Source organism: Jatropha curcas, chromosome 7, assembly GCF_041381405.1.
Source record: "Jatropha curcas cultivar XTBG-Jc1 chromosome 7, XTBG_Jcur_1.0, whole genome shotgun sequence".
NCBI lineage: Eukaryota > Viridiplantae > Streptophyta > Magnoliopsida > Malpighiales > Euphorbiaceae > Jatropha > Jatropha curcas.
In genome coordinates, this window is record NC_143157.1 from 15,476,548 (window position 1) to 15,485,274 (window position 8,727).

The 8,727-nt window shown below is 32.6% G+C and overlaps 1 non-coding gene across 1 annotated transcript; it reads left to right on the top strand.

Moving 5' to 3' along the window:
* Positions 1-4,621: 4,621 nt before the first annotated feature.
* Positions 4,622-4,728, top strand: LOC119370584 (small nucleolar RNA R71). Its single transcript, XR_005178117.1, has one exon. It is a non-coding gene; the product is annotated as a small nucleolar RNA R71 (small nucleolar RNA).
* Positions 4,729-8,727: the final 3,999 nt, after the last annotated feature.

Genomic DNA, 8,727 nt, shown 5'->3' on the forward strand with positions numbered 1-8,727 from the left:
GTAGATGACAAGCCTTACCATAAACCATTCGATATGGAGACATACCAATTGGAGTTTTGAATGCGGTCCTCTAAGCCCAAAGTGCATCATCAATCTTTTTAGACTAATCTTTTTGTGAATGCCCAACTATAGTCTCTAATATCTTCTTGATTTTCGATTCGTCACCTCTACTTGTCCACTTATATATGGATGGTATGGGGTACCTACACGATGAGTGACACCATATTTTGAAAGAAGAGAGTCTAGGTACTTATTGTAAAAATGCTTACCTCCGTCCGTGGTTATTGCCCTAGGGGTACCATGACGAGTGAAGATGTATTTCTTAAAGAAGTTAATCACACTCTTGGCATTATTATTGGGAAGAGCAACGAACTCTGCCCATTTAGAGAATCCACCGCTACTAAGATGTATTAGTTAGAATAAGATGGGAATGGTCCCACGAAATTCGAGCTCCATACATCGAAAATCTCCACTTCAAGAATGTAGTTCATTGGCATCTCATGCCACTTGGAGAGATTCCCTAACTTTTGGCAATGATCATAAAGACGAACAAAGTTAAAAGTGTCTTTAAACAAGTTAGGCCAATACAAACCACTTTCTAATATATGTGCCACTGTCTTGTTTCCTCCAAAATACCCTTCACATTCCATTGAATGACAAAAATGAAGAACACTCTCCATCTCTTCTTCAGGCCACATCATCTAAAGAGTTTATCACTACAATACTTAAACAAGAAAGGCTCCTTCCAATAGTAATATTTAAGATCATGAAAGAATATTTTCTTTTATTGATAAGAAAGATTGGGAGGAGTAATCTTGTAACAAAGATAGTTAACTATGTTCGCACCATTGAGCCTGCATATTTGCTAAAAGAAGAAGATGTTCATAGGGGAAGCCTTTATTAATTTGCACCTCTTCTTGCCTTTCTTCCCCCAATTCAAGCCTTGACAAGTGATCAATAAGAAGGATCTCGGTTCCCTTTTTATCGCGAATTTCCAAATCAAATTCCTGGTAAAAGTAGAACCTAACGAATTAATCTAGGCTTAGCATCTCTCTTGTCTGATAAATATTTAATAGTTGAGTGATCAGTGTAGACTTTTATTTTAGCTCTAATTAAATATGCTCTAAATTTATCAAAAGTAAAAACAACAGCAAGAAGCTCCTTCTCGGTGGTGGCATAATTTAATTGCGAATCATTGAATGTACAACTAGCATAAGAAATGACATGCAACTTCTTTTCTTTTCTTTATCCAAGAACAACTCCTATAACATGATCACTAGCATCACACATGAGTTCAAAGGGTAGGCTTCAATCCTGTGTGGCAATAATAGGAGCTGAAATCAATTCTTTCTTTAACCTATTAAAAGCATTTAAACGCTCTTCGTTAAAGTCAAAAGGAACATCTTTAACCAATAAATTACAAAGAGGTTTTGTGATTTTTGAGAAATTTTTGATAAATCTCCTATAGAAACTTGCATGACAAAGAAAACTTCTCACCCCCTTCACTGAATTTGGAGGTGGTAGCCTTTCAATTACCTCTATCTTAGCTTTATCCACTTCAATTCCCTTCTCTGAGATTTTATTCCCTAAAACAATACCTTCACTAACCATAAAGTAACATTTTTTCCAATTTAGAACAAGGTTAGTGTTCTCACATTGCTGCATTACTAGAGAGAGGTTATAAGGATAAGAATCAAAAGAAGAACTAAAAATAGAAAAATCATCCATAAATACTTCAATGAATTTTTCAACCATGTCAGAAAATATGGACATCATACACCTTTGAAAAGTCGCAGGTGCATTGGACAACCTAAAAGGCATTCTCCTACAAACAAAATTACCATAAGAGCAAGTGAAAGTAGTCTTCTCTTGTTCCTCAGGAGCTATAGGTATTTGGAAAAAACCTAAATAACTATCTAAAAAACAGTAGTAAGGATAACCCGCAAGTCTTTTAAGCATTTGATCAATAAAAGGTAAAGGAAAGTAATCTTTACGTGTTGCTTTTTTCAACTTTCGAAAATCTATACACATGCCAACCTATAACAATTCTAGTAGGAATCAACTCATTATTCTTGTTAGAAATAACTGTCATACCTCCCTTCTTTAGACCAACTTGAACAGGGCTTACCTAACTACTATCCGAGATTGGATAGATAATGTCAGCATCCAAAAGCTTTATGATTTTAGCTTTGACTACTTCCTTCATGTTTGGATTTAATCTCCTTTGATGCTCAATTGTAGGCTTGTAGGCTTCTTCCATCAAAATTTTGTTCATGCACACACTTGGATTGATCCCTTTTAAATCTGAAATTGACCATCCTAAAGCTTTCTTATGATTTCCTAGAACCTGCAACAACCTTTTCTCTTGATCAAGTGACAAGTGAGAAGAAATAATAACAGGAAATGAATTGCTCCCACCTAAAAATGCATACTTTAAATGGGAGGGAAATTGTTTCAATTCTTGCATGGGTGGCTCACTCTCTTCCTCAATTTTAATTCTTTGAATTTTAATTTTAATGTTAATGTCACCTTTATCAATGGTCAAATTATCTTTAACATGCAAGGTGTATTTTACACAATCATTAATAATATCAATTCTAAAACAATCATTAGAATCTATAGGAAGCTTACAAGATTTAAGAACATAAAAAACAAATTCCTCTTAACCTACTCTTAAAGTTAGCTTACCTTCATTTATGTCAATCAAAGCTCTTGCAGTTGCAAGGAAAGGTCTACCAAGGATGAGGGATCCTTCTCTATCTTCATCAATGTCAAGGATAACAAAATCAACAGGAAAAATAAATTTACCTACCTTGACAAGCACATCTTCTACAATACCCCTTGGATATTTGATCGATTGATCCGCGAATTATAACGACATCCTTGTTGGTTTCAGCTCTCCCATTCCTAGCATCTTGAAAACTTCATAAGACATGATATTAATGCTTGCGCCTAAATCAGCTAAACCTTTTTCAAAATCAAGATTTCCAATATTACAAAGGATAGAAAACTTTCTGGATCTTCTAACTTTGGAGGCAATTTATTTTGAATGATTGCACTACACTCCTCTGTTAACATTATTGTTCCTTGATCATCAATTTTCCTTTTTTTGCTTAGGATCTCCTTCAAGAATTTTGCATATCTAGGCATTTGAGCAAGAGCTTCAGCAAAAGGGATGCTTATTTACAACTTTTTGAAAACGTTAAGAAATTTGAGGAAGCTCTTATCATCTTTTGATTGCTTCAGCCTTTGTGGAAAAGGAACAAGTGCAACATAAGGAAGGCTTTACTTGCTCTTTCTCCTCAAGATCAATGATGGGGATCTTCTTCTTTTCTTGTTCTTGCTTTTCTTCCTTTTTCCTTGGTGGGTCCTCCAATTGCTTGCCATTCCTCAAAGTGATGGCATGTACCTGTTCTTTGGGATTTTTCTTTATGTTACTAGGTAACATACCTTGAGGTCTAGAAGCCATCATGTTAGCAAATTGCCCAATTTGAATCTCCAAATTCCTTATTGCAGCTTGTTGGACTTTATGATTTTCCCGAGTTTCATTCATGAAATCCATGTGAGATTTAGAGACAGCGATAAGAAGATCATCATGAGGCTTTTTCTTTTGAGGAGAAAAAACTGGTGGTGCATTCAAGGTGTTGTTTAGATTCCCATAAGAAAGATTAGGATGATTTCTTAACTTGTTATCATAAGAGTTAGAATATGGGTGATTCTTGTTAGAAATTTTATTCCTAATGTGCTTATGATTGTATATATCTTAGTTTATAAAATATTTGGGTTAAGCTTAATAGTCCAAAAGGTCTAATTTAAAGCCCATTATTAAAGAGTGATCATTAAAAGAATTAATGGGCTAGTTTTATGTTTTTGGCTTAAATGTGCTTAAATCCTTATTTAGGTTAGGATTGTATATTCTATTAGGGTTATGATGCGAGACCCTAATAGTTTCCTATAGATAGGCTATGTCCTCTCTCTCTATTCTACACCGTCATAATAATAAATTCTTCTCCACCCATTGGGAGCTTATAGACATAGAGAGGATGTACCCAGCCATTCCACGTACTATTGTGCATGCTTGTTTTAATTTCTTTCCACCTTTTCACTTATTGTTAGGGATTGAGATTGCATCAATGGAAACCAACAAAATAACCTATAAATTATTTTTATTATTTTCTGTGATTTCAATTTATATATGAGTATCTTGGGCATTAAAATATAACAACTCTTAGTTCCTTGATTCATCACATAATTGACGTACTCCAAAGTTTGAGAATTTAAATTATCCAACACGCATTCCTTAATTCCGTGTTGCCCATTACACCTGTCACATGCTTACACAATAGAATTAATAGAGTTAGTGGTCAACAAATATAATTTCCTTACCATATTTTCCACTTTGGCATTAAGTGCGGTGATGGCATTAATCTCATAAACTCCTATAGGCTTCTTCCTTTCAGAGGTATTTTGGTAATAGCTATTGCTTGCAATCTCCTCTATCAAATCATATGCCTCATTAATCCCCTTCCTTTCAAAAGATCCACCAGCAGCTGCATCTGAAGTGATTTTTATAATAGGAGACAATGCATTATAGAAAGTCAGTACCTGTAACCACTTGGGTAAACTATGATGTGGGCACTTCCTCAATAGGTCTTTAAATCTTTCCCAAGCTTCATACAAACTCTCTTGACCATTGTGAGCAAAAGTCATTATCTCATTACGAAGCTTTGTGGTCTTTGAAGATGGAAAGAATTTTATCAGAAATTTTCGGGCTAGTTCTTTACATGTAGTAAAACTTCTAGCAGGACATGGTTGCAACCAAGAACATGCTTTATCCCTTAGAGTGAAAGGGAACAGTCTCAAACTTATGGCATCTTTAGAAAATCCATTTTGCTTGAAAGTATCACAAATCTCCATGAAATTTGTGATATGGGCATTTGGATCTTCACTAGGCAAACCTCCATACTGAATTGAGGTGGATAGCATTTGAATAATTACAGGCTTGATCTCAAAATTCTTAGCTTCTACCTTAGGCCTAGTGATACTTGAAGTGGCCTTATGAAGAGGAGCTGTATAATCTCAAAAGGTGCGAATGGGAGGTTGAGGTCTTTGATAATTTTGATTGAGCAAGATCTGTTGTTCTTCTTGCTCTAAGAAATTTTGTAATTCTTTTTCTACTTAGGCTATGTTTGCTTGTCTTCTCTGTTCACGTTCTCGACCCCTTCTTGCAGCGTTATTTCTTTGGCAAATTCTTTCAATTTCTAGATAAAAAATTAAAGGTTTAACACTTCGAGATCTTCTTTGCATAAAACACCTGAAACTTCTTGGAAACGAAAAAATTAAAATAATAGAAAAATAAATGCTTAAATTAATAATAGGGTAATTAGTATTGATATTGGTAATGCCAATCCCCCGGCAACAGTGTCAAAAACTTGACAGGCTTTTTCGCAAGTGTACAAAATCACTAACAAGTAATAAAGAATGAGTAGAATATCATCCCACAAGGATTGTGTACCAAGTACCAAAATGACATTAACTTATTATTATTTAAACGATAATAAAGAGAATCTATTTGAAAATAAAAGAATTAAAGTAAAACAATTAGAATGAGATCGAGCAAGAAATTGTTGAAAAAGAATCAAGGTTTAAAGATACTAGGGATTTTAACTTCACTTAATTCTATCCAGTTTATCCTATTAGTTTGATAATCAATTTTTATTATTCAAGAAGGAGAAATAACCCTAAAATCGCTAATAATCTCTCTTGATGTTTTATTATCTATTTTAACCCAATACAATTACCCATCTCTCAATGGCGTAACCAAACATAAATTGAATCATTAAGTTCTTGTGATTATTCAAGAATTCACAAATTATGGCCTTTAATTTTATGAAAACCTCCCACGAGTCAAACTATCTAACTCTCACATCAAGTTGTTATTCCCATGATATTTATTATCCTGTTCATATCAAAAACCCTTCTCTCAACAGTGATTAATGAAATAAATTAATCCAGGAGAGAAACTTTGCCTAGAAACATTAAGATCAATAACAAATTTTACTTGAATAAAGAAAATCAAATCTAATATTATAAACTGGAGTTGAATTTAAGTTATATCAAATCTCTAGTAAAAAGATTTAGTTTGACATAGTAAATAAATCAAAGTCAATTAAACTTATAATTAATCCTTAAAGAATAATAAACAAAAAGAGAGTTTAGAAATAAAAATTAGTTAACGATTAGCTAAGCGACTTTCTTGAATCTTCACGCCAAATTGAATACTTGAAGGCTTAAAGAGAGAGAAAAACTATGTAGAGAATAATAGAACAAGAGATTAAAAAATAGTCTAACGGTCTCTCTCTTTAAATATACTCATTGGGAAATCTTCGAATTCGTTTAGGAAAGAGAATCTTTAATGAGAAATAAGTCTTTTGGAGATAAAAAACTGATTAGGCTTTGTATTTATTCCCAATTAGGATTCTCCCAGCGTCTAGATAGGATATAAGCTTGATTAGGCACCTTAAAAAGGCTTCTCATGTAGGTCCATGCAGGCGGCACAAGCTAAAGCTGAAGATTTCAGCCCAAGATGGATTCTGCAATTTAGCACGGCTGTGCTGGATGGCAGGCCCAAGGCGTGCTGGCCTCTGACCTTCAGTAGAATTCCTCATGAAAATTGCACAGGGGTGCTAGATGGCACGCCCTCCTCTGGAAGTTTTGCTTAAACACCGCTTTCTTGCATTTTTGGCTAACTTCCTATAAAATTCCTCAAAATCTAATGAAATATGATTCAAGGAAGCTTTATTGGAAAACATAAATATATTAACTAAAATAAAACAAAATAAATACAAATTAAAAGAAATCCTAAATAAAATTTACTAAAAATAACTATAAAAATAAAACCTATCACAAACAACATGAAAACACAGTAATATAATACAACATATACATAACAAAAAAAATAATAAATGTATGCTTTGAATTATTTATAAAAAGAAATTAAATTTGATAATTGATATGAAGTGAAAAGATGTGATAGAGAAAAGAAAGAGAGGGAGGATAAAAATGAACAAGAGAAATTGAAGAGTTTTATACACTTGAGTAAGAAAAAAAATACATAAACATAAAAGAAAATGAAATGCGGAAAAATTATGAGTGGAGAAATATAAATTAGAATATTTAACTGGTCATAAGAAGAATGAGTTTTAATTTTAAATAAATGAAGGCATATTTTTCTACTTTTGAATTTTAATTTTTGTGACATATATCTGAAAAGACATTGTATTTATTTAATATGTGGAACACATAAAAGCATATTTTGTGCTTAAAACTTATCAAAGTCAAATTCATAAAACATCATAATTAGAGAGATAATGTTTGGTGATGGAAGCTACAAATTTATGCGCTTTTTTAGCATTTCAATTTTAAAGCTCCTTTAATTTTTAGATTTTAATTGTGTTTTAATACGCATATAATTGTGTTTATATTTTGCTGTTATAAATAAAGTTTTTCAAATTGATGCACAAATTATCATCGACTTGATTAAATAAATTTTAGAAATAGTAAAAATTTAATTGTTGGTTAGAAAATGAAAGATAAAAAAGTGGAAAGGAATAAGATATTATTATTAATTAAGAAGGTAAGAGGAATATTTTGATGCATAAATTATTATTAATTAATTCCATTAAAAAATCTAATAATATTTGAGTAATTTTATAAATTTAAGAAGGTAAGAGGAATAACAATTAGGCAACATTAATTATATTCTACAACGTTGAAGATAAAAAAAGACAACCTTAAAAGGGGGTTTATATTTTCTAATTTACAACTCATAAAATTTAATTTTAAAAGGCAGATGCCATATAAGCACATATTTTCTAATTCTATACCCTTTCACTCTTTGGTGCAGATGCCATATAAGCACATATAAGAATACAGATAGAATTAAACAAACTCCAAAATACAAAAACATCAACATGGAATCATTTTCTTCTTCTGCATATACTTCACATTTTTATTCTCTTTCGTCAAATCATCTCTCTAAAAATGGCAATTACAATAATATTGGCAGGGAAGAGAAGGCAAATGGTCACCATAATTTCAGTAGCCCTTTAGTCATTATGATAGTTCTTAGCGAAAAAAAACAGGCACCCTAACTTTTTTTCTTTTTTTTTTTTTTTTTTTTTTTTTTTTTTTTTTTTTGCCGTTTCTCCATATAGCGAGCACTCCCACAGCTAATATTAACCCCCATGGAATAGCATTAGTAAGTACAACATTAATAACTCACACTTAGCCCAAAATGTTAGGCATCAGCTCTGATACCAGTTGTTGGGCATCAGCTCTGATACCACTTATTGGGCACTTTAAACCAATTAAGAGAAAATTAACGTAGCAGAATAATAGAAATGGGACACACAGAAATTTACGTGGTTCACCCTCAATAGTAGGTACACAAAGAGAGTAATACAAAAATAGTGGCACACAAAGTGTTTCCCAAAAACACCCCATAATAATTTCTTCACTATTTTTCTCTCTCCTAATTTTAGGAAACCCATTCTAAAACTAGAAAACTCTCTCGCTACATTTTCTCTTTCTTTTTGGTGTGTATCTAAACTGAGGAACATCCTCTCCTATTTATAGGAGAGGGAATGGGAGAATTTGAGAGAGCCATGCATTACCAATGCACGGCACTCCTTTGTCAAATGGCATGCCAACCTTTGAATGGTTGGC